The sequence below is a fragment of the Taudactylus pleione genome, unplaced genomic scaffold, assembly GCF_031769625.1.
Source record: "Taudactylus pleione unplaced genomic scaffold, aTauple2 ptg000026l, whole genome shotgun sequence".
Taxonomy (NCBI): Eukaryota; Metazoa; Chordata; class Amphibia; order Anura; family Myobatrachidae; genus Taudactylus; species Taudactylus pleione.
The window spans coordinates 37,186,600-37,214,572 of record NW_028284428.1 but is presented as its reverse complement, the minus strand read 5'-3'; the positions used below and the strand labels follow the sequence as shown (position 1 = coordinate 37,214,572).

Here is a 27,973-nt window from a genome sequence, read left to right as displayed (position 1 = left end):
AAATCTAAACATAGAATGCATTTATGTTTCATATACACTTTATACACACAGCCTGCAGGTCATTTCTATGCCCAATGTGAAGCCAATTTTGTGGTTCAAACAAAGTTTGTGGTTCAAACAAAGTTTGTATACATACATGAAATTTATTTGTTTCATATACACCTTATACACAAAGCCTGAAGGTAATTTTATACCATATTTTTAATACTTTTGTGCCTAAAACAAAGTTTGTGTACATAGAACCACCAAAAAACAAAGTTTTCACTATCTCAGTCATGCTAAATATATTCTGTATTTCTGAATATTTGGAAATGCAAGACTCAACCTGTATTGCACTTGTAAACAGATTTGAATGTGCATGCGTGAACCTGCATAACGCTGGTGTATAAGTACGGGCAGATGGGATAGCATTTTAACCTTCTAATGAAGCCGCTGAGACTCTCGATAAGGCTGGGAAATGCGTTAAGGAGACTCTGCACATTTATACACCAGCTGGATCGGATCTATTGAGCCCCTGGGTAATAATCTAGGTACCAGTCGGATTGGATCCTTCCTGTCATTGGGAGGTATTTATTATAGCCACATGGATATCGGTATGGACACCCTGGAGTAAGCTGCATAATAAGAATTAATTAGTGGCACAATTGTATACCTACAAATCCCTTAAGGACATATAAGTAATCTACAGCTGTTTTTTAATGCATTATCTGGCCAGTAATAAAGACTGACTAAATCTACAACTGTGATACAACTGTTACTAACACAGCAATTAACATACTGGCTTTTTTATGTGCTTCTTGCGATTAACATCTGTTTACAAGTGCAATTACTGCCATTAACACAGTGACTAACAGTGGTTGCTGGATTGAATTTTATATGCTTAACAGACTGATTGTATAGGACATTTTAATATTAATTAATGTGTCGATATTCTTAATTCCAAGTTTTTTTATTATGTCTTTTTATACTGGCCGGTGTATTTGTAATTGTGCTTATTAGTTTTATTAAAATATTGCTGTATTCCAAGTGCTTTGTTTTTTTTTGTTCATTTTAAGGGTTGAGTATTCCGTTTACAATAGCTGTTGGAAATACAGATCTGGAAAAATGTATTAACGGCACCTGATCCTATTGTTTTTTTTAATTATGACAAATATCTGAGGAAGGAACAAGTTATACAAAATTCCAGCACTTACATTAGTATTATAATAAATATTTGTGTGAGAACATATACAATATTCCCTTAATATAATAGACTAAATCGCATGAACAAAATCAACATGTATAAAACACAGTTCAATGTATATGCAGCCAATGTTAACAATCTGAAAGTACACATGCAATGTTGCTAATTGTCAGAAGAGATCAATAGTGCATTAGTCTCCTTAATAAAGTGCAGGTTTTGTAGGAGGGAAGGCTTCCAGAGAGGGGTTGGTGCCAAACACTCTGGGGGTGGAGTGTCTATATATATGTATATGTATATATATATATATATATATATATATATATATACACACACACAGCGCACTTGGGTCACAATCATTATTATCTTGTGACTTGAATGCCGCACCTCTGTACTATATATCAATCCCTTGTGAGGGCACCAGGGACTGCTGCGACTTCCATGGAACCCTATGCTTGTATTAACTGTATAATACTTTGAGTTGTGTTTTTTTTTTTAAGTAGCAGCATGGTGACCTGTAAATGAACCTTTATGTGTATGTCTAGCTGCTGGTGTAACTATTGATGTATAGCCCATCAAGGGCAAACGCAGGATTTTTCCAGGGGGTTTTCCACACACACACATATATACATACACACATATATATATATATATATATATATACATACACACGCACACACATACATATATGTACACACATACATATGTCACACATACCTTACACACAAATACATATGTCACATATACATTACACTTACTTTGCAGCAGCTGCGGGGACAGGACCTGGCAGGCTGGCACCATTTCATTAGGCTCCTCCCCTAGTGGCAAAATGCCATGATTTGCAGGTCAATCGAGAGGGGGCGGAGCCAAATTACAAGATTGTAGTAGAATCATGTCATATTGGCTCTGCCTCCTCCTTATTAATCCGCATATCGCAGTATTTTGCCGTGAGGGAAGCGTGGCTTAATAACGTGGTGTCTGCTCTTGAGGCTGTCAGGGGGGGGGGGGGGTTCTGGGTACCCAGAAACCCCACCTGCATGCACTACTGCCCATTAGGACTGCCAGCAAATGATACGACAGACAGTTAATGGTAAAATTATAGGGTCTTGTACATTACAGGATTGCCCTTCTCACCAAAATGATGCTGGCCTGGAGAGTGTCACACTACCCCACTTTAGTGTCAGCATGCTCACCCCCCACTTCAGGAATGTTTGAGTTTGCAAGCAGAATCTTGGTTAAAATCTATGGATCCAGGAACTGGCCAGCAACCACAAGTCAAAGGGGCCACCTGACAACCAGATAGGGTTAAATACTATATCCCCCATACAAATTCTGTACAATTCTTGGTATCCAAACTAGCATTGGGTATTGCTCCATCTTGTTGCTACTCCCCGCAAGAATTATGTGAGATGTTTCTGTAAATTGATCCCCTTTTGTTTATAGAAAAATTATTTGACTAAGACTAACGGCCTGATTCAGAGCCGGACGCAATTAGCGCTCGCTCGTCCACAAAATAGGGGTGGCTATTCAAATCAACCGTTCACTCTTTGCGGTCTGTTCACGCCTCTAGGTCTGAATGAGCGAACAAAACTTGCGGTCGATTTTTGAAAAAATTACGCCCGCCGGCCGCTCGCATCCTACGTCATGTCCGCTATTTATTAGATTAATCGAGTATATCGACCAGGGTATGAACTGCTCGCTATTCTTGGGGTTGGTTTTTGCTACCACAATTTTGCGAGCAGTTCTGGCTATAAAATAACCCAGTGACGTGGTCGATGACGCTGCTTTGTTAATTATGCACACCCATAAAACGCCCGTTTTGACCTTTAAGCACGCCTGCGTTTGGATCTCCACTCCCCGTTTTCAAGCACCTTCCCCCGTTACCACCCACATACGCCTCCTCCTGTCACTGAAATTATCAAGCATTTGCTATTTTGCGAGCACATGAATTTCGACCGCACTGACTGGTTCGCGCATGCATATAACGGTCCGTACGCATGCGCAGTTGGGCAAACATCGCTCGGAGCGAACGAGCGGCCGCTTACGAGCGGCTCTGAATCAGGCCCTATATTTGTATGTATTTTTTATTATTTGCTTTTGTATATACTTTAAGCATTGTGAGTATCTGTCTCATATTAAACTTAATTTAATAGGATTGGTCTCTGTGATTCCTATCGAATCAATTTTGCTTTTGGATTCAGGTACTCAATGCTACATATCTGTGCTACATGTTATTATTTGGGTAATGGTAATTGGGACTGAATTAAGGTCTAATTGCAGTTGTGTAGGGAGAACTTAAAGCTTCCTACTTGGATTAAATCACTTCTGAATTAACCTTTTGTAGAAGCAGAAGTTGGGAAGTAATCATAAGTGTGTGCAATACTGGGGAATTTAATCATGTTTAAACAGACAAGGTGGTTTCTTTTTTTATTAACTCTGTCACACCCACACCACTTATGCACTAGTGAGTGTTGATCATGACAAGTTATTGACAGCAGTAAGAGATTGTGATCTGTTAGAATATATGTGACATGTTGGAGCAGCCGTGGTATATGTGTATATATATATATATAATATATTATAATATATTTTTATTATTATTATTTTAATATAAGAACTTAGGTGAATTATGGGTGTGTGACTCCTGAGAGAGAGATAGCAGCCTAATTCACCAAAGACCAAACTCAATGCTTAAAATATTTTGAAGGCTCACAGTGCAAATAGTTGAGCTCCCCTCCATTTCTGCTGTTTCTCTTTTCTATATTTTATTTGTTAAAAAATTACTACCAAGGGATTTTGTAAGACTATAGTCAGGTGTATGATTAACCAATTATACCAAACAGGAGATATTGATCATCATTTTCATATGTAGGTTGAAACACAGTCATTAACTAAAACAGAAGCTGTGTAGGAGGCTTAAAACTGGGTGAGGAACAGCCAAACTTTGTTACAAAGGTGAGGTTGTGGAAGATAGTTTCATGTCACATGTCATACACCATGGCAAGACTGAGCACAGCAACAAGACACAAGGTACTTATACTGCATCAGCAAGGTCTCTCCCAGGCAAAGATTTCAAAGCAGACTGGGGTTTCAAGATGTGCTGTTCAAGCTCTTTTGAAGAAGCACAAAGAAACAAGCAACATTGAGGACCATAAACGCAGTGGTCGGCCAAGGAAACTTAGTGCATTAGATGAAAGACACATCATGCTTGCTTCCCTTCGAAATCAGAAGATGTCCAGCTGTGCCATCAGCTCTAAACTGGCAGAAACCAGTGGGACTCAGGTACTCAGGTACAGCCATCTACTGTTCAGAGAAGTGGTCGGTATGGAAGAATTGAGTCAAAAAGCTATACCTTCGATGTGGAAATAAGGCCAAGTCACACAATTATGTATAAAAAAATAGGAACTGGGGTGCAGAAAAATGGCAGCAGGTGCTCTGGACTAATGAATCAAAATGTGAAATATTTGCTGTAACAGAAAGCAGTTTGTTCGAGGAGGGCTGGTGAGCAGTACAATAATGAGTGTCTACAGGCAACAGTGAAGCATGGTGGCTGTTCCTTGCAAGCTTGGGGTGGAGTTAGGGATTTGGTCAGGATTAATGGTGTCCTCAATTCTGAGAAATACAGGCAGGTACTTATCCTTCATGCGATACCAGCTGGGAGGCGTCTGATTGGCTCCAAATTTAATCTGCAGCAGGACAACAACCTCAAACATACAGCCAATGTCATAAAAATCTTCAGTGTAAAGAAGAACAAGGAGTCCTGGAAGTGATGATATGGCCCCCACAGAGGCCTGTTCTCAACATCGAGTCTGTCTGGGATTAAATGAAGAGACAGAAGGATATGAGCAAGCCTACATCCATAGAAGTCTGTGGTTAGTTCTCCTAGATGTTTAGTACAACCTCCCTGCCGAGTTCCTTGAAAAACTGTGTGCAAGTGTACCTAGAAGAATTGATGCTGACCAAATATTGATTTAATTTAGATTTCTCTTCTGTTCACTTTGCATTTTGTTAATTGATAAAAATAAACTATTAACACTTCTATTTTTGAAAGCATTCTTACTTTGCAGCATTTTTTCCATACCTGCCTAAAACTTTTGCACAGTACTTACACGCTACCGTCAAACTTGTGGGGGCTGCAGACTATGCAACAAATATGCAACTGATACAACAGTTCTGTTTCAGTTGATTGAGTGGTTGAAAGTTACTGTCTGTAATGGACTGAAAATGTAATTATTCAAAAGCAGTTTCTGATGCTGTGCCTAGCGAATGTGAAAGAGTGGGTATTGGATTGTGACCTTAAATCACCCAAGTCAGCAGCCAGCTTGGCAGACAAGTATTCCATTACCAGGGCTTCTGCAGCAAAGAGAGCCTGCAGGATACCAGTGCAATCTGCTAGAAAAGAGAGACAGTCTGGAGGAACACCTCTATTTTTCCTTGCAACTGCACATACTGTTTCTTCACATTTTGGGAAAGGCAAGCAAAGCCAGTTTTGGGAGATGCACGCAGGTGTCATAATTGCCACAAAGTGGGTCACATTTTTGTCACCTGTTCAGAGAGGATGAAACCTAGGGGTAACTGCCATCAGATCTTCTCCAGCTCTCCTGTGTGTTGAAGAATCCCAAAAGTGTCCCAGGGAATATCTGCAATTAGTCAGTAACCAGGTAACTGTGAATTTGAGAAATACAGGAGACATGTTACTCTTGTGCATTCTGCGCCAGTGGGTCCTGAGTAATGGACTGAAATATTTGAGAGACACTCACTAGTGGGTCCTGAGGACATTATCCAGGGAAGACTATTTCTGTATGAGGAGTAGGTGGGTTGCATCTTGTAGTGCCGTTGGCAAGGGTTTACCTGGACTGGGGATCAGGGAGGTGTGCAGAAGTTGGTGTTTTGATTAATCTCCCTACAAATAAGTTATTGGGAACTGACTTGGGCAGAATGCGGTTTGAGTATATAACTGATTGTGATGTCATTGATAATGCTCTGATGGAAACTAAGCCTGCTTTTTAACAAGTACCCAGGCTGGTTGGGAGAAAATGTGTTCAACTGTAATTCTGTTGTTGTAAAGAATAGTTATGTTGGTTCACAAGTTCCAGTGACTAATGGGGAAAAATGTGTAAATGAATCTGCTGTATAAATGTTTAGGATGTCTGTACTTGCTATAGAAGGGCATAGCCTCCTTGTTCTCGCCATGGTTTTCCATCAGCAAGCAGCAAGGGTTAAATCTTCCACATTAAAGAGATGGGATGTGAATTGTCAGTAGCAGGAATCACTAACACTCCACTCTCACCCCTTTCCTGCAGACCATGCACACACATTCCCCCTCCCTCTCCCCAGACATTGCCCAGCAAGTCTAGGCTTTCCAGCATACACAGCACAAAGATCTCTCTTTAGCATCCCGGTAAGGATGGGCAGACCAGCCTCCCACTGAATCTGACTAGGAAAGAGTGGTTTTTTTGGGAAGGAGGAAACTGAATAGAGTGAAAACCAGTGGCGTTACTAAGGTGGGGTGGAACAGGGTGTGTGCCCTGGGCGCTGTAGGACCGGTGGCGCGGGGGGCGCCAACAGCCACAGTACTGGCCTGTCTTAGTTAGCCAGTGTAGTGTCGACAGCAGTAAGTGCGGTCAGCACTACACATTATTATACACAGGATCGGCGCTAGGCTTCCCTGTGCCCAGCGCCGGCCCTGTGCTGCACTACCAAGCCCCTTCCCTCCCCCTGAGCGCTTACCCAATAGCGCCAGGAGGAGGGTGGGAGGCAGGTTCAGGCTGTGCTTTTTTACACACACATCGTTGCCAGCTAAATGCATAGGGGGGGACTACTACTGGGGGCACTATATAAAGGTCACTGCATAGGGGGTACCACTACTGGGGAAACCACATAGGAGGGTACCACTACTGGGGGCACTATATAAGGGGCACTGCATAAGGAGGACCACTATTAGGGGCTCTGTATAAGGGGAACTAATGTGGCACTGCATAGGGGGGGCTACTACTGGGGCACTATATAAAGGGCACTGCATAGGGGGTACCACTACTGGGGGCACTGCATAAGGGGGACCACTACTGGGGGCATTATAAGGGGAACTAATGGGGTGCTGCATAAGGGGTACCACTACTGGGGGCACTTTATAAGGGGAACTAATGAGGCACTGCATAAGGGGGATCACTACTGGGGTTACTGTATAAGGGGCACTACTAGGGGCCTGCATAAGAGTGACCACTACTGGCGACATTGTATACTGGGGGTACTGTATAAGGGGCACTACTGGGGTTAAGGTGCATATGGAAAGGAATGTTCAGAGTGACGAGAAAGGAGTGTGTCATGTTAATATACCCCATTTTTAACTGACCACACCCCTTGTGACCATGCCCATGTTTTGCATATACGGTGGTTGATGGCTCCATTTTTACATTTGCCCTGGGCTCCAAATACCCTAGTTACGCCACTGGTGAAAACAGTCAAAGATTTGCAAAAGGGTGGGATGACTGAGTACTTGTACTAACCCAGGGATATAGAGAAGAGATGTTGAGAATGGGATGGGTAAGGGATGCCAGCATTTCGGGATCCTGGCGGTCAAAATCCCGATGCCGGCATCCCAACAGGGTTAGGATACCGACACCTGTCAGTCAGTATCCTAACCCTCCCCCTCTCCCTACTCTAACCCTTCCTCCCCAGTGCCTGAATCTAACCTCCGCCCTAGTGCCTAAACCTTACCTCCCCCTTCCCACACTCTAAACCTAACCCTCCCCCCTAGTGCCTAACCCTAACCCCTAATCCTCCCCAACCCTACTACTTACCTTCCAGATGCCGGTGGTTAGGATGGGACTCCGGCACCTGTATTCTAAGCGCCGGCATCCCATGTGTCGGGATACTGAATGTATCCCGATGAGAGTAGCTCATGAAGTTACCTTGGCAAGACATTTGGGCATAAATAAAGTCACGCCTAGAACACAATTTCTACTGACCAGGAATGCTGACTGCAATAGCAAACTGCTGTTGCTCTTGTCATGCTTGTCAGATGGTGGGAAAGCCTGGAGATACCTCATACCTCTGCCCATTATAGCCAAGCTCTTTCAGCAGGTCACTATAGATATTGTGGGGGCCCTAGCCATTCTTAGTAGCTCTGGGAAATAATACATACTCACAGTGGTTGACTATGCCACCAGGTACCCAGAAACTGTAGCTCTCTCCTCTATATGAGCAGGCAAGTCGGCTGATGCCATTTTAACCCTTTTTTACAGGGTAGGAAATGTTAACTGATCAGTGTGCCCAGTTTATGTCTAACCTAAAGCAGAGCCTCTGTAAAAAGATGCAAGCAGACCACCTGATTGCCATCCCTTATTACATCCAAATGAATGGTCTTTATGAATGTTTTAAAAACACCTTAAATCAGATGCTTAGTACCTTTGTGGAGTCCCAGGGAAAGACTGGGAGAGGTTTTTGTCATACCTCCTTGTTGCATACAGGGAGCTGCCTTAGGAATCCACTGGCTTCTCACTCTTTGAATTCCTGTATGGGCATTGGTGCATGACCCTTAGATCCGATTAGAGAAGAATGGGAAGGATACTTGTTCACCACTAAAACTTCAGTGATTTACTATGTAGTACAGTTCAGGGAGAAAATGAAGTCCCTAATGGGAATGGTGCAGAGCAATCTGATAGCTGCTCAGACAATACAGAGACAATGGTATGACCGCAGTACTAGGGTCTGTATATCTCAGGTAGCGACTTGGACACAGGACTGTGAAAAAGCATGAATTACTTTGAAATCTTCCCTGGCCCAACCTCCTGTACTGCATACCGCAGAGTTCAAAAGGAGGTTTATAGTGCAAACATGTGCCTCCAACTACACCTGGGAAATGTGCTCAACCAGATAACAGAACAAGGGGAGGAACAACCTATAAGTTTCCTAAGTAGGAAACTGCTCCCCGGAGATGTGGCCAATGCCGTAGTGTTTAGCCATAGTGTGGACCCCGCAGAAATTACAATCCTAATTCTATGGGAGAGACTTCACTCAGTTGGTTGAACAGGGTATTGGAAATAATGGAAAGCTACTAAGATCAAGTTTAATCCTTCAACAATATAACTTTACTATCTAGAACAAAAAAGGGTTCTGGACATGGTAATGCCAATGGACTCTCCAAGCAGGTTGAAGTGTTATGGCCAGGCTGTTATGAAAGGGGAACACCATACTGCCAATTTTACTTTATCCATTCTAGCCAGGTGCTGGTTTCTATTTTAGCAGAGGACCCCCATGCTCATTGCCTCCCTGTTATATTACGATCCACTGAAATGAAAAATAGAATGTTATGCATCTAACAATGTGTCTTCTAATGAGTGAAAACAGGAACTTGAATTTACCCCTTAAGCTAATTTATGAAAGTACAAAAACATTGACACTTAAATGCATCTAGCTATCCTCTATCCTTTTCTTACATAACTAGGTACATCAAAATAAAGAGGTCAGAGGCTGGCACCAAAAATGGAAGTAGGCTTCCAAGTCTGCAGCCAAGGGGAAATAGGGGATTCCCAAACACCCCTCAAAGAGTATGCAGTAAAACAGATTTCTGGGGTGACAAGGTGTCAGAAATATTTTTTGAAAGCACAATATGACATTCACAGTAGTTTGATGGTGCAGGTGTCCATTCCATTGTCTGCATGCAGTGGTTTACCCTGGTCTACATTTTTTAATGGTAATACTTACCATTGGTAAGCATAGGGCTAATCCAGTGTCAGCTTGGCCCCCTGCATGAGAGCAGTGCCCCTTTCCCAAGAAAAGCAGGCAGGCTGGATCAAGCACCAGGAGGCAGGGTGGCTTATGTCTTCCCAGGCTAGTAGTGGACTACATGGGTAAACCTGAAATAAATGGGGATATTCTTCTTTAATATCCTTTGCAGTGGCGTATCCAGGAAGAGGGCCCAGGGCAGCAGCCTGCCTGAACCCTCCCCAGCCCTGCATACAGTAGAGATAACATACCGTGGGGGCACATGTGTGTGTAAAGGGATAATATCATGTGGGAAGTACCAATCTCTGAGTATACAGGCCCTGACGTTTCCTTTTTCTACAGCTTTTGGAATTACCCCATGAAAGAAATTATTTTTTCTTTGATGGCTCTTTCTATTTACAATTGAGCGGCTGCGCAATGGGTTCTTGCGTAGCACCATCCTACACAAACATTTTTATGTTTGACGTAGAAAAGGACTTGTTTTTGAGAGAACCCTGGATCTCGGATCAACTTTTTACAAGATTTATAGATGATATTATGTTAATATGTTGAGGTACGAGAGATCTTCTGGACAAAGCCTTGGAGTACATTAACCTAACGGACCACAACATCAAATTTACCCATGAGGTCAATGAGTCCAAAATTAATTATCTGGATGTTCGGATTTTCATTAAGGAAGGCATATTATGTACTACATTGTATCAAAAACCTACGGACCGTAATACGCTGTTACGGGCGTCTAGCAGTCATCCTCCTGCTCTTAAGTATGGACTTCCTTTCTCTCAATTTGCCAGTGTTAGACGCATTTGCAGTGATGAGCAAGATACCATTATGCAAATGCAACTGATGTTATCCAAATTCATTGTGCCTAAGCCCTAAGCCTTTGCATAAAGCTATGGATAGGGCTATGTCTATTTCCAGATCAGAACTGTTGTCTAAACTGAAGGTGCTGGAGCCTCATTCTGACAGAGTGGTATGGGTGAATTCTTACACCCCTAAGAGAGACATGTTGATGAAAACAGCTAAGCAGCACTGGCCAGTTGTTTGCAATGATCCAGAATTGCCAATGTTTAAAAATAGTCCTCCCTAGCTACTGACATGGTAGAAACATTAGGGATAGTGTCATCCGCAATGATATTACAGGCTTAAGTAGCACTGATACTGCACATTTTATGTCCAGAAAACCAGGAAACTACAGGTGTACTGGTTGTGTGACTTGTGGCTACTTGGAGACTGGGGATACTTTTCTACATCCCCAATCTGGTAAATCCAATAAAATACATCATTGACATGCTCCAGTCATTTTGTAATTTACATCCTTAGGTGCCCTTGTGGACTTGTCTATGTGGGTAAAACCATGAGGCAATTTAAGGAGCGAATGGCATTACACCGTTCAGCCATCCGCCAAGCCTTAGAAGGTAAAACTAACGATCAGCCTGTTGCCCGTCATTTTAAAGCATGTAATCATAACTTGGCCACAGTCAGGTATAAAATGATTTACCATGTTCGGGCACATTCAAGAGGAGGTGATAGAGAGAAAGCCCTTTTGCAGCTAGAGGCCAAATGGATTTATCATCTGAATACGGTTCACCCCTTTGGTCTGAATGACAACTTGTCTTAGTTTCAATAGTTTTTTATAACATAATGTACTTAGTGTTGCTCTTCAGCTCTATTTACCTGCTACTACTACTCTATACTACATTACTTTGGATCACTATCTCCATGTCTTGGTGGGGGTATTTTCTATTTCACTGTATCTTTGTTTGTTTATAGATTCTATGGCAACTCCAGCCAGGATGGACACGTGATGTCAGTGTTAGGAGCCGATCCCGGAAATGGACTGCTTTGTCTCGCTCTGCACCGGTGGTGTCTTTTCTATTAAAGGTAAGCATATTTTGTATTTATCTAGTCCTTGACAAAGGTAATAAACCAAAACATTGGACTGACTGCGTGTGGTAGCAGTTATTTTCACCCATTACAAGACCCGGAGTGCCATCCAGCACCACCTAAGTATTGTATATCTGTTTTTGGAAAGGCAGCCAGGCAGCGTACTCATTCTATACGAGAGTGCCAGTTAATTTCCTCACATTATATATACATATATATATATATATATATGTGTGTATATATATATATATATATATATATATATGTACTGGCTGGAGTACCCGGCGTTGCCCGGGATTTTAAGAATGTTAGTTTATACATCATCCTCCAACAAACCTCTCCTTAGGCAGGCCACACGAAAAGTGTGACAAACTATCCCATCCACAGTCCTAAGGTCTTCGAAGGAAGTAGGACCTGTAATGGTGTAAAGCAAACTTCGGAGATAGAAGCATTCAAAATTTGTCGGGTGTACAGTGTAAACACGGCCAAGAGCTTCTGTTGCTCTGATACCCGGATGACTGTGTACTTTCTGGTTGCTGGATCGCACTATGAAATGCACAGCAACTACTTCCAGTTCCTTGTGCAGCTGTTTCCGGCATTCAGGGTCACCATGGTGTAAGAGATTCATCCAATTGGTTTTTACCCTTCAACTGACAAAGGAATGAACCAGAAGTAGCCTCTGTGCGTTCCAGGAACCAAGGAGATAGACAAAAAATTTTTGTCGCCACTGTTGACACCATCTAGTTGTGTAAGCTCATGCATGAGCAAGTATAAAAAAAAATTTGTGCTGCAGAGCTGCGTTTTTGCATCCCAGTATAGTTGCCATCTTTATGGGCCTGATTCTAAATCAGACGGATCTCTCCTCATGGATGCAGATAGCAATTTTTACCATATTCAGACTCATACTATGCCTGACTTAATATCAATACGTAGAGATGTGCACCGACCCTCGTGTTTTGGTTTGGGATCTGGATTTTTTCTTAAAATATCATAAAAACAGCAAAAATCACATAAATGGGACTGTTTTTGTTCCTACAGTATTATTAACCTCAATAACATTTATTTCCAGTCATTTCCAATCAATTTTGACCACCTCACAATATTATTTTTTTCATCTAGTTAAGGCCAAAAGGGGCTGCACTAACATGTGGCAGTTCAGCTTCCACCTTCCAACACAGATACAGTGTGTTTCATACACCAATAGTGCACTTACTTTGACAGAAGTGTCGGCAGTGCGGGGTTGCTGGCAGTGTCCTCAATGCGAGAGTGCCAGTGGTGTCCTCAATGTGGAAGTGCCATCAGTGTTGGCACTGTGGCAGTGTTGGCAGAGATTGGGGCCCTGGCAGTGTCCTGAGTGCATAGTGCCGGCAGTATCGGCAGAGCGGGGGTGCCAGAGGTGTCTTCAGTGCAGGAGTGCTGACAGTGTCGGCTGTGCAGGGATGCCCTCAGTGTGGGAATAGCGGCAGTGCAGGGTTGCTGACGGAGTCCTCAATACGTGTGGGGGTACTGGCAGTGTCCTTAGTGCAGGGTATCGGCAAAGCGGTGTCCTTAGTGCATGTGTGCTGACAGTGTCGGCAGTGCAGGGGTGCCCTCAGTGTGGGAGAGTCGGCAGTGCGGGGGTTGCTGACGGTGTCCTCAGTACATGGGATGGCCGTGCTGCGGTGCTGGCAGTGTAATCAGTGAAGGATACCGGCGATGTCGGCAGTGCGGGGGTGGGGGTGCCAGCAGTGTCTTTAGTGCAGGTTTGCTGGCTGTGTTGGCAGTGCAGGGGTTGCTGACGGTGTCCTCAGTACGTAGAATGGCAGTGCTGCGGTGCTGGCAGTGTCCTCCACTGAAGGGTACCGGCAATGTCGGCAGTGTGGGGATGCCAGTGGTGTTTTCAGTGCAGGTTTGCTGGCTGTGTCGGCAGTGCGGGGGTTGCTGATGGTGTCCTCAGTACATGGGATGGCAGTGCTGCGGTGCTGGCAGTGTTCTCAGTGAAGGGTACCGGCGATATCGGCAGTGCGGGGGTGCCGCAGTCAGGTTTGCTGACTGTGTCAGCAGTGCAGGGGTGTTCTCAATGCAGGGGCTGGTGGTGTCGGCAGAGCGGGGGTGCCTGTAGTGTCCTCAGTGCATGTGTGCTGACAGTGTCAGCAGTGCAGGGGTGCTGGTGGTGTCCTCAGTGTGGGAGTGCAGGCAGTGTCAGCAGTGTGGGGGTCACTGACGGTGTCCTCAGTACATGAGGCAGCAGTGCAGGGGTGCTGGCCTTGTCGGCAGCGGCAGTGGGGGATGCTGCCCATGGGGGTGCCAGCGGTGTTGGCAGTGGGGGGTGCCAGTGGTGTCAGGCAGCGGGAGATGGCAGGCGCCAGCTTCTTTTACTTCCTGTGTGCATATTAAATGGTCTTAACGCTGATTGGCTGAGAGCCGTGACAGACGGCTCTCTCAGCCAATCAGCGTTAAGCCCGCTCAATACAAAACCTTGCGACCCGTCAGTGGGATCGCAAGGTTTTGCCTTGGGTGAGGGATCCGGGGCAGGCAGGGAGATCCAAGCTTGGCTCGGATCGCCCCGGATCCCCTAAATTTGGGTGGGTTCGGTTCTCTGAGAACCGAACCCGCTCATCCCTAATCAATAGTGGTTACAAATTTATACAGCATTTAAAAGGTACTGTAAACTCCATGTGAGAGCCACAGTAAATGATGTTCAGAGACTTAGATTATATGCTACAGAATAAAATTCCATAATTCCTTAGTTTGTAGAAAAATGCATGTTATAAAATGAAATTATGAAATTAAACAAAAATAACATTTTAATATTTTTATTATTGACCTTGCAGATGGCCCAAGAAGAATGGTGTCCAAATTTGCATCTAACAATAAACCAAATAGGACAATGCTTTTATTCTTCTTTGGTGTTTTAGGTGTAGAACCATGAGAGATTTTGGCTTGTAAACTGTGGCTTGTAAACTGTGGATTTGTATAGAGAGACAGAATGACAGAAGGAAAAATGTTCGCTTTTATATAGTAGATAGTAGAGATAAAAAAGGAAAAATAGCAGATAAGCTAAATCCTTTTCTAATTCCGTACCTGACCTGTAGAGGGCGAATGCTATGCAAAAATTTTGTTTTTTAATTAATTAAAAATGAACAGTAATTAATTTAGATTTCAAATTTTTTTAGTTGCCTTCGCCGTGTTTTAATACGCTCGTATGTAAAATTTCACGATCTTGGCTTGTAAACTGTGGATTTGTATAAAAAGACAGAAGGACAGAATGACAGAAGGACACATTTTTGATTTTATATAGCAGATATATATATATGTATATATATATATATATATATATTGTTTTTTATTATTTAGGTGCAAAGTATTTAAAATCTAGATGATATGCAACTTATCTCATATAAAATATATATTTTTACCTATTTTCTTACATTAGCCAATAGATGCGGCAATGCTATATGCAAACTCGCTTTGGAACTTAAATGATAAAAATAAACTGTTGTACACACACATATGTGTACCTACCAAAAGTGGCCGAATAAGGATAAGTACCTCCTTGAAAAAGGCTCAGCAGTCAAAACGCGTTACAGACACCCTCACACCTCAACAAACGTGAGAAGGCAGACTCTGGCAGCCGGACACCGGGTCCCCACTCTCTGCCCCCCGCTCTCCCCCATACGACACGCCAGCGCAACAATATTTTTATTGATTTTCTTTTTTTTGTATGGCCATATATGAAATAATTTTAATGGAAGTCAAATAAAATTATTTTTAAGAGATATATATTTTTTCATTACCGACGGACATTGGGATTTAGAATGAATGTCTAAGGCGCTTATGCAATTGGAATAAGGTGAGCAGGATATTATTTACTATTATTCTGACTTAATGACAAACGATTTACACTATGGAGGCATGTTTTATTTTCTTCACATAATGACCACTGCCAGGATTTGAGACCCATCCATATTGATTCATCGTTGCTATTGCAACCACCGTAGGACCACGGTGTTGATTTGTGTCCATTGTACTGATCTCACCTATAAAGGGTGAGTATATGTCTATATACGCTCTTCTTTGGTTTTTATCACAGATTTACACTAAGGCCCTCATTCAGACCCACTCGCAAGCGGGCGCACGTACGTTAGGCGTACGTACAAAATTATTTAAATTCAATGGCTCGCTCGTATTTTCGTTCGCATCTAAAATTCCTCCCTAAACTCAGGCGACCCCTCCTCTAACTAATGAGCGTGCGAAATAGCGAGCGTACATCCCCGAAATGGCTTGAAGGGAACGCACGCACAAGTGAAACCGGAAGTGGCCTTGTCAGATGTCGATTACCTGCTCCTTTATTCTGCCTACCTCCCTCAATCGTATCATGCCAATCAATGTATCAATTAGCTTAATTGTTTTTTTTTTTTCAACACAATGCAAGAAACTTTACTCTTGTCCGTGTTTGTGTTTACCCGCAGAATACGTACGGGTGGAACATTCGCTTTTATTGTTCAAAAAACATGTGAACCACAATTAAACAATTGTTCTATTGCTGTGGATCCCCGCATATTTCCCGGGGTTCATTTTTTTTTTTAAATTTGCAAACGCATGTCACTGCATCAAGCCTATCATAACTCTCCAGAGATTTCTGGCCCTGTTGAACACATGACTCATACACTAACCAATAAAATTGCTCCTGTTAATTTCCAAAATACATTAGCCAATCAGAAATTTTTTGCACACTTTATCAAAAATGTTTTGTATGAAAAACTCCATTGCCATCATGAGAGCCTCCGCATTCACCAGGCGCGAGCTGCTGGTGCTTACGGAGGTGATGGATCGCCGTATCACCAGCCAGCCTCCACCCATCACCAACCGGCAGAAGCGCTCCGCGTATGCGGAGGCACGGTCCCGCCTGCGGTCCTTAGGTTCACGCCGCAACATCGGGCAGCTGGAGCGCAGGTGGTCAGACCTGCAACGGCGAACGCCCCGCTTGCTGGCATGCTTTCGCATGCAGATACTGGAAAGTAAGTGTTATGTATTGTGGTTTTCATGTTTGTGTTTGTGGGGCAAACTGCGTGTGCATGTTTTCCTGTCTGTCCTATTTATTATTTGTCCTCATATCTGCGTGTGCATGTTTTCCTGTCTGTCCTATTTATTATTTGTCCTCATATCTGCGTGTGCATGTTTTCCTGTCTGTCCTATTTATTATTTGTCCTCATATCTGCGTGTGCATGTTTTCCTGTCTGTCCTATTTATTATTTGTCCTCATATCTGCGTGTGCATGTTTTCCTGTCTGTCCTATTTATTATTTGTCCTCATATCTGCGTGTGCATGTTTTCCTGTCTGTCCTATTTATTATTTGTCCTCATATCTGCGTGTGCATGTTTTCCTGTCTGTTCTATTTATTATTTGTCCTCATATCTGCGTGTGCATGTTTTCCTGTCTGTCCTATTTATTATTTGTCCTCATATCTGCGTGTGCATGTTTTCCCTCTATTTCTGTTTTTTTCATTCTACTCCTATTTGCATGTTTTTTGTTGGTGGTTTTTTGTTTTTTATGTGGGCCCCGGATTTGGCCAGAAACTAACCTCAATTTGTTTGACATATTTTAGGTGGACAGCCAAGACTACGCCGTCACCGTCCGGCCAGACAGCGTTCCCAGCCACTATCCCCAACCCCCAGCCAACACTCCACCCCAAATATTTCCCCTATACCCCACTCCTCCCCAGCCTTCCCAGACCCTCTCCCGGAACTGTCGGGCCTCATTCCCCTCCGTCCCGCTTCCCCCTCTCCTCCACCCACCCCTCTTCCAATTACCCCCTCCCCGGAGTCCGTCATTACCCCTCCCCGTTCTTTTGGGAATGAAGGCTCCTCCGAGGAAGAACATGGAGGGACTTCCGGAGCTCCCGTTTTGGCTCCCGGTATGTTTTTCTTTTGCATTTTTTTTAAGCACAAACTGTTTGTATGTAATCATGTGTCGTGCCTTTATTCGTGATTTTTGGGTTTACTTTTGGTGATTTAGCAGTTTGCCTTTACCTCTTCCTGCTGGTTTCAACATACACATATCACACCTGTGGGAATTTGTACATAGGCCTTGTATTTTTGGCAGCACCCCCTTTTTGTTTTGGTTTCTTTTTTTTAGGTTTAGGAGTGATTTCGTTGTTTTTTTTTTTTTTTTATGTGGCTTCCCTATTGTTTTATTAATCCACACACTTTTCTCACCCACAGAGGAACAGAGGCGTCGGCAAGAGGTGGTCGAATGTGTTGGCCAGATGCGCCAACATGTCATTGGCGTTCTTGTGGGCCTTGACCGGCTGTCTGGCATCCTTCGCCAGTAGTTTTTTTTGGTTTTTTTCGTTTTCTAAATAAATTGTTGATTTCGAATATACGTTCTGGCTCATTCTTTTTTTCCAAAACAAAAAAAAATTTCCCTGACATAAGTTGACTGTTCCTGCAAGGATTTCCCTTTTTAAAAGTTAGATTGTGTTTTGTATTTGTATGTAAAACAGCCACAAGAAACACAGAACAGTAACAATGTCATTTCCCTTTTTGGGTGTAGTGTCAATTAGATATTTCTACATTTTACAGGTTCCTAGTTGGTGTGTAAGCTGCTTAGGCCAATCTTCCAAATCCAATGGTTTGGACAGGCTTCCTTTTGGTGTGGGTTGGGAACCTGAAAACATATTTCAGTTTACATCAACTGGTGTCAGTACTGGATTACCCCTTAGTCCAATGTAAGGTGTGTTAACCTGGTTACACTTGCTGTTAACGTCCAAAAAAAGGAAGACCATTTCACTCTCCAAACATTTATTCACAACATAAATGAGAAATCAAAGTGGTCACTCCCTCAAAAACAAAAACAGTGATAAACTCAAATACAACACATACAAATAAAATATTTAAATTAAAAAAACAATCAAGAACTGGTTGACGAAGGACCATGCCAACATGATTCCACAAACATGGCGTTGCGATATGGGTTCCAGAATATATGCCCCAAATCACCAGATCCAGGTTTGGTAAGGGTAGCAGGAAGTAGTGAGCGTTGGAGTGCCAAAGATTATGTGAATAAACAGAAGATGGAGAAAAAAATACAAATAAATTAGATGTTTGCAAACAAACACAAACACATTAGGTATAAACATTGTAGTTTTGGTCAAACTTACCTAAAAAATCTGGCCACCACATCATCGCGTATGGCCCCCCCACATACTGACCTCCGACCAACCTCGGGGGGGCCATCCTCAGGTAAGGCATCCTCTGGCTGCATTGGGACACCACTCCTTATGGCGATGTTGTGAAATATCCCACACCGGACCACAATTTTTGACACCATAACCGGCAAATACATGAGCTCGCCACCAGAGCGGTGGAGGCATCTGAATCGGCCTTTTAAAAGGCCGATACAGCGCTCCACCACTTGCCTGGTGGCTGTAAGTGCAGAATTATACTCACTTTGTGGGCCTGGTGTGGGAGCCAAATAAGGAGTGAGCAGCCAGGACATGCAAGGGTATCCACTGTCTCCTGTGAAAAATAAGAGACAACATCAGGAACACTGTGTATCAAGCTTAACATTGTTATGTACTAAAGGTCTCCACTTACCCAGAAGCCACGCATCACCAGCTTGTAGGTTGGTTAATTTCTGCCATATCCTTGATTGCCGGATGACGAAGGAGTCATGTGCACTTCCTGGTAATTTAGCATTCAGGGACAGGATCTGGAGGGAGGCATCACATACCACCATTACATTCAGGGAGTGATAGTGTTTCCTGTTTCTAAATATTGCCTCCAGCCATGCTGGAGGCTGAAGTGGTATGTGAGTACCATCCACAACCCCTATGATGTGTGGGAAGCCAGCTATTTGGTAAAAATTGGCCTTGGCCACACTAAGGGCACCCATATCCAAAGGCATTTGAATAAAATGATGGAGGTGCTTGAAAAGTGCCTCCATCACTGCCCTCAGGATCCGGGAAAAGGAGGATTGGGAGATGCCCGCCACTATTCCCACCGTTGTTTGAAACGATCCTGAGGCACAGAAATGTAACACCGCCATAAATTGCATCAGTGGTGGTATTGCTGTTGGACTGTCAATTTGCCGCTCAAGATCACTTTCTATTAATGAGAGAGTGTCTATGATGATTTTGGGAGGTAGACGGTAGCGTCTTAAAACCTCATCATCGGGCATTCCAAAAAGGGTGACACGTGTTCGAAATATCTGGGGCCTTGCATGCCTACGATGCCTACGCCTGGGATGAGATTGAGGTTGGTCGGCTTCCGGGAGCATGGCCAGAACAATCCGCCCCAGATCAACCTGAAATTCAAAGATTTCAAAGTAAGGCTTTTGACCCACCCCAAAACTATATTAAAACAACTTAGCTTGATGATACCATCCATTGCTGCTTACATGCCGGGGTATTGTCATGATACGTCCAAACTGAAAATAAACACCAAAATTACTTGACACATTTCACTCTGTGCATTTTTGTTTATAAATTTTGTGCTAGACCAAAGTTAAAATATGCCAAACACCCATTTAGCAAAACCGCAAAGCGACATTTAACACAGTACATCAAAACGGGTCGAAATGTTGGCTCAAAAAGCGAAAGATAAACCACCAAAAAGTTAGAATGATTATTAAGCTGTTTAAAATGCGCTAATTAGTTCGCTAATACAAGTCACAAGAGTAACTACTAAAAATGCGCTAATTAGTTCGCTAATACAAGTCACAAGAGTAACTACTAAAAATGTGCTAATTAGTTTGCAAATACAAGATAAAAAATGGACTTACCAAGAGCAAATATCTAAGATTCAAAATCAAAAGGTCTTTGGGGTCGAAAATAAACAAAATCTAAAATAGAAGAAATTATGGATCCAAAAATTACAAAATATATGAAACACAATGAAACAACAATTGAACAAAAGTTAGACTTCACAAAACTTACCAAATCAAGAAACGAGGTCCCAAAAATATAAACCAACAAAGATAACGGAAAAAAAAAACGCAAATCTAACCAACAAACGAATCTCCAACCGCCAACTCCTTTCTACGCAATCAATAAACTCCAGCCAAGATAACCTCCAACAATCCAAAAACGCCACCTCGACTTGAGACACACCAAGCCATAAATAGTGTTTCGTTTCCCGCACAAATTAAGGAGGGATCATAGGGCCGCACAATCAATGATGCGGCCGCAAAATAAGGACGCGTGTATAAATACGTCACGAAAACACATTCAAATTCTGGTGTATTTCTTGTTTGGACCTCAGACATGGCGACAGACCAGGGAAAAAATGCCCAAGAGTCAGGCGGTAAGTCTTTCATGCATTTTCTATCAATGATTAATTTGAAACATAAGATTAGGCAAGTTGTGATTTTGTGAATTCTGTAAATTTACACAAATAGGTGAGGAGGATGACATGGAAGAGGCTGCTGGGCCCAGCCACATTTCACAAGAAAGGAGATGGAGGTTTTGATGCAGAAGTGTGTGGACATCCTGCCACAGGCAGACAGGAATATGAGTCTAAGCCAGAAGTGGAGAATGTGGGAAGAGGTAGCCGTTGCTGTCAATAGGGTGGGTGATTATGTCCGTCTAGCCCGGGATGTCAAACGGCGGTAAGTAAACCCTTGTCCCCCCTAAAAACAAACCCCATTTTAAACCAAAGGATAATGGCTTCCATTTTTCCCCACAGATGGGGCGACTTCAAATATCGCCTAAAGCAAAAACTCGCGGACAGGGCTAGGCATGCAAGGGGGACAGGTGGGGGTCCCACCCCTGTGTCATTGGAGTTGACGGATTTAGAAGAGCTGGCACAGGGGTGTGTGCAGCCTGTGGAGGTGTTTGGCGTGTCCAACATGGATACGGACATGCCAGACTTTGCGGCTCCTCATGTTGGCCCCGGTAAGTATTGTGATGTCACCAACTCTGAAATGCTATTGTGCCAATATGTAGATTCTCATGTGACTCTTTTCTCATTTTTCCAACAGAGACACAGGCGGATGAGTCTGCTCCAGAGGGAAGCCTTGGCCGCAGAATTTCTGCTGGCTCTGCAGGGGAGGAACCAGTACATCCGGCTGAGGACCCTGCAGAAGCCAGTCCAGGGCGTGCCCCCTCGCAGGCAGTGGGCCTCCTCACAGAACTCAATTTCAAATCGGATTTCCATACGGAGATTCTGCAGAGGATGGACGCCAGTCTGATACGGGTGGCTGAGGCTCTGGAGCAAAATGCTGCGGCCAACGTGACCATTGGTCAGGCCCTGGCGGAAAATACCAGGGCCAACATCTGCATCGCCGATGCCCTGGAGCAGCTCGTTTGCCAGCACATGGTGGAGCCGACCTCCCTTCCTGCTGGAACATCAGGATCCTCCACCTCTGGCACAACATCAGCCAATCCTCCAAATGTGCCTAGCCCTGTGCCTAGTCCAGAGGCCACAACATCTGCCTCTGGACAGGCCAGCCCGATGGCATCCCGGACCCGGTCTGGCGCCCACCCTCCCCCATCCAAACGGGCGAAAAAACGGTGATAGCAATGGCGACTTTTCCCACACTCCTTCTGTGCTTGGCTCATATTCCTTTCTGGTCAAAACTTCCCTCTCCTTTCTTGTGAAATGTTTTTAATTTATTTTTGTACGTTTATGTTAGCAGTTATTGATTATTTATTTTTGTTAAAAAGTATCTTTGCCAGAAAAAAAGAAAACAAAATATTATGCCAATTGGTTTGTGTTTAAACAATAAATTTATGATAAAAATCTGACATTGTATTGTGACATTATTGTACAAATGGGTTACATTTAATCCTGGCCCTAAAGGCAAAAACTGACACAAAAAACCATTTCATTTTTAAAAAAAAAAGGCCTCTTGAAGGAACGTTTAAAAAATCACATAACGATGCAAATTCCACAGTAAAAAAAAAAAGGGGAGCTAATTAAAACATGATGACATTATTGTCACAATAGGCCATAAACAACAAATTGAGGCCAAAAAAAACCCCAAAGATTGTGTAATCCTGACATTAGCAGGTATGATTTCCACCTGCGTACAGTTTTGTGCTATCCCAATAAACTGCTTTCCAAACACATACCAAGCCGGTTTTCAATACAACACTAATTGCTTTTGTGACCACCCGCGATTAATCGCTGCAACATCATGGAGTCCCGGGACGGAGGAGAAGGCCATCGCCAATGTGGTCGAGTAATCCAGACCCTAAACTGTGCGAGCATTTTGAAGGGAAAGAGGATGTTCCAGTGACGTATGTGACGGTCCGAACACATTTGACGTTCGCATCTGCTAATGTATGTACGCCCCAAAAACGCCTCGCCACGCCTGCGTTTTTCCATCTCCACCCCCGTCAACACCCAAAAACGCCCTGTTCTGTCAATCACATTTGACATGTCACTTCCTGTACGCTATTTTAGGAACGAGAGAAAAATCTGCCGTACGCACATGCGCAGTGTAACACCGACGCATGCGCGGTTAGTCAACATCGGAACGCAACGAGCGTACTGTTGGTAACGTGCGGCTCTGAATGAGGGCCTATATTTTTTTCCATTCTCTTTTTTTCCCCAAAATAACACTGATCCTTGGGAGCGCCAGAATACTTCTATACAAAAAACTATCTTTATCCGGATTTCTGTTGAAAGTTCCGATTATTCCAGGCTGCACCTTCTTTCGGTTCATTTATAAGACCACATAAGGATTGTAGCGCCAATCATCCAAACCTATTTTTATTAGTATGCAATGGAAGCAGGCGGCAGGGTCTGATGAATCATGTTTTCTATACATCATGTGGGCAACTGGGTGCGTCTGCATCATTTATCTGGGAGGAGATGGCACCAGGATGGACTATGGGAAGAAGGCAAGCTGGTGGATGCAGTGTGATGCTCTAGGCAATGTTCTGTTGGGAAACCTGGAATTTATGTGGATGTTACTTTTACATTTACCACCTACCTAAACATTGTACACCCCTTCATGCCAACGGTATTCCCTGATGGTCTCCTGCCACACTGCAATAATTGCTCAGGAATGGTTTGAGGAACAGGACAAAGAGTTCAAGGTGTTGACTTAGCCTCCAAATTACCCAGATCTCAATCCTATCGAGCATCTGTGGGATGTTTTGTAAAGACAATTTCGAGCCATGGAGGCCCCATCTCGCAATTTATAGGATATAAAGCAGTGGTTCTCAAACTCGGTCCTCAGGACCCCACACAGTTCACATTTTGCAGGTCACCCAGCAGGTGCACAGATGTATTCATTACTCACTGACACATTTTAAAAGATCCACAGGTGGAGCGAATATCTCACTTGTGATTCTGTGAGGAGACCTGGAAAACATGCACTGTTTGGGGTCCTGAGGACAGAGTTTGAGAACCTGTGACATAAAGGATCTGCTGCTAACATCTTTGTGTTAGATACCATAGGACACCTTCAGAGGTGTTTTGGAGTCCATGCCTCAACAACTCAGAGCTGTTTTAATAATACTTTTAAAAAATTCCTTTATTTAGAAAGGATCACAGAACATGTATTGTGGCGCTACATACAAAGGCATGGGGTAGATTTTGCTGATGAAAGGCAGCAGATTGCACTATCAATGGAGGTTAGTTAAGTCTATAGCAATGCTTAACATTTAATATTTATGGCAAAGCAACAAAAAGCCCTATTACCAATGGTAACAATTGGCACAATTTACTAAGAGGTGGTTTTGGTGTCATTTAGAACCCTCCAGAAAACTCTGTCAATTGATGGCTGTTTCAATGTCATATTGGTAGCATTTACTAAAGGTCAATTTTGATGTTTAAACTGAATCCACCGTCGATCCCCGGCGGTAACTAAATGACAATCCGCTGTGGCGTGTTCTATTTGGCAGCAGTTTCTATTGAAAACCACTGCAGATTAGAAGCTATTCTATTCATATTAATTTAATGGTGCTTTTACAGAAGCAACATTCACAGAAACAGATAGCTGGCTACTTTCAATATGTGGGTTTGTGAGGAGTTCAGAAAGAGAAAGTTGTAGGAAACTACAAAGATAAAGACATAAAGTTGCCTATACATCAACACTAAAATAACGGTTTTAAGGACATTTTCCTTAATTAGCGTTTTTTTAGTATTCATTAACACTTGAGATATCACTGATATCTCCTGGTTAAGTCCGTCTGCGTTAATTTCCACACTCCCCATATATTAGGCAATTCATCAAATTCCAAAAATTATGTATTTTCGGAACTTGATGGTGTTACTATACGCCACTCTCAGGTGGCATACAGTGGGTTACACTTACCTGCTTTCAGCATGAGCAGGTCCTCCTCGGTTCCTTCCGTCGCTTGCTGGTCCCTCCTCCGGCTCCGGCTGCTGCTCTGTGTGTCCTGTGTTCCCCTCTGGGCGGGAGGTCAGGGTCCAGGGTGACAGGTGGCCAGGTAGGCGGGGTGGTGAGGGAAGCGGAGGGGGGAGGTAGGGGGGACACAATTACCGCAGCTGTAATTAGTGCTGCGCATGTGCTGCTTTTGTGAACGTAACGGCATATGCACAGCACTGATCACAGCTGTGGTAAGGGAGGACTAGGCAAAGAAAAGTATCTATTTTCTGAAAAGCTGTTATCGCAAAAATGACAGCTTTTTGGAATAGATAGTTATGGGGAGGAGGAATGATGAATTCCTCCGGTAATTAGGTAGAATTCCATGCGACTTCTAAACCTAATTACCTCCATCGATTTTTTTAGTTATGAAGAATAGCCCCCAAAGTGATTAATAAATGTGGTGAGGTTTGTTTTTTATAAGTTGTCTTGTTTATTTTTCTGTATTTAAGGTGTGTTTTACATATAGGGGTAAATGTAATAGGTTGCGATTTTCTTTTTTTTGCGAGTTTGACATTAAAATCGCACTTTTCCGGAACTCACAAATGTACGAGAATAAGCTTTTCCACATGTTTTTCTTTTTTATCAAATTCTCCATTTAGGGTTAGGCATTTAGAGGAGGGAGGTTAGGGTTAAGCACTTGGGGGGGAGGTTAGGGTTAGGCACCGGTAAGGAGGGTTAGGGGGGTTGGTTAGGTTAGTAAGTACTTACCTTAGGGACGATCGTGATTTCCAGCGCTGTCGGGCTTCCGCTGCCGGGCTCTGCTGTTTTGTTGGGCTGCCGCAGCCGGGAATCGAACTGCCGGTCATGCGGCAGCCGGCTTTTCATGCCGAATGCCTCTCAAGACTGCAAACAAAAAGTATGGTGGCCGCTCATATCAGCTTAATGACATAGCACAGGTGCTTGTAAAGGGCAGGGTTTACACTGAACACAGAAAAAAAAGGGATTTGCCCTCCAGCACACTGCAGCAAAATCAACAACAAATACTTAAATCCTACATGATAATAGAGATTCAGAGGTATTACGTAAATACATTTGCAAATATATGAATAAGTGCCAGGCCATCGTCAAGGCTCCTCTATACTGGCGTCCCTAACAATAAGGGGTTCACGTCCGAGTAGCAAGGTACCCCCAAAAATTCCAACCAAGGACCATCTCCAGGGCATCACACGAAAAGGGGAGTGGGGCCCCCGGAGTTGTTCTGGCTGGACCTTTTTCAGGGCATCACCACTTAGTTCACATAGATATTTTTTATCACTTTTCTAATTGTTTATTATTTATGTCATTTTAATTCTTTCTCATTTCATTAACACTTATTGATTTATCTTTACACATCTATTCTTTATACTTCATTATCACTTTTTTTCCCCTTTTCATGTGATGCTATGGGGATGGTCCTTGGCTGGAATTTTTTGGGGTACCTTGCTCCTCGGACGTGAAATCCTTAATGTTAGGGACGGCAGTATAGAGGAGCCTTGACGATGGCCTGGCGCTTATTCATATATTTGCAAATGTATGTAACTAATACCTCTGAATCTCTATTATCATGTAGTATTTGTTGTTGATTTTGCTGCAGTGTGCTGGAGGGCAAATCCCTTTTGTTTCTGTGTTCAGTGTAAACCCCGCCCTTTACAAGCACCTGTGCTATGTCATTAAGCTGATATGAGCGACCACCATACTTTTTGTTTGCAGTACTGAATCTATCTTTACATGTAAGTAAAGTGTTTTTTTTATTATAAATGCTATTTGAGTAGTTTTAATTGAATTTTTTAACCCCTCTTTCATCATTTAGGTGTCTCGGGATATGGATGTCAGACTTGGCTCATGACACGTCTGTTGTGACCACGAGGCCCTTCACAGCACCGGTACAACAATGGACACATTGCTACAAGGTCATTAATAGAGCATACCTTTGGAGCTTTAAAAAGCAGGTTTCGTTGTTTGGACCGGTCGGCTGGCATCCTACTTTAGGATGTGCATAAAGGTGTGACATCATCCAGTCGTGCTGCATGCTTCGTAACATGGCCCTTGGGCAAGGCCATGATGACCTTGGGAACATTGCAGCAGTTGTGGAGGAGCAGGACCCTTTCCCATCAGAGGGCGTTGTCAATACAGAGGGTGCGAATGAGGTTCGACAGAGGATTATGCAGCAGTATTTTTCATGTATTTGTGACACAATGTTACAGGATGTGTATGTGTATATGTGTTCAAGTTGTACGCCTACAAACAGATTACTTAAAATGTATGTACTGTACATTATACAGGGGACTGAGCAGTAACCGTGGAAGATGCTGCATGCTTCATATATATATATATATATATATATATTTATATTTGGGACCTTGAGAGTGTCTGATAAGTTTTTTTAGATCAAAAATTAAAACACACTTCAAATAAATATTGTATAAAGATGATTAGGTAATACATTTTTCAAAATCACAAATGTAACCGTTGTCACAGTTACTGCACTGTAACATGTTTTTATTTCAAAATAAAGCAATACTCCAACATTGGAATATGAATGAACATTGTAAGATATTTCAATATAAAAGTGAAAAAACACACATATATCTATATATGCTGCATTCAAATATTCAAGGCAATCTAAAACATTTTAAACATACTGTAACATGTGTAACATTTACTTTTTGGCCACTGAACCTACTCTACCTCTAACTATGGCTTTAAGCACACCACCACATGTGCGTAGACTGTGCCAGGGTGGAGTGGTAGGTGATGGACTAAGTGAAGTTGTACACACACTACTAATAGTAGATGATGATGTTGCCTTTATTAGGCCCCTCTGTCCTACTAACTCTCTGTGAAGGTTTATAAGTGCTGCAGTCTGTGCCAGAATAG

The 27,973-nt window shown here is 43.0% G+C and overlaps 1 long non-coding RNA gene across 1 annotated transcript; it reads left to right on the top strand.

Annotated features, from left to right (window-relative positions):
* The first annotated feature begins 444 nt into the window (after positions 1-444).
* LOC148539315 (uncharacterized) lies at positions 445-27,388 on the top strand. The gene is made up of 3 exons (XR_015870256.1): positions 445-566; positions 11,681-11,791; positions 26,907-27,388. It is a non-coding gene; the product is annotated as an uncharacterized LOC148539315 (long non-coding RNA).
* The last annotated feature ends 585 nt before the right edge of the window (positions 27,389-27,973 follow it).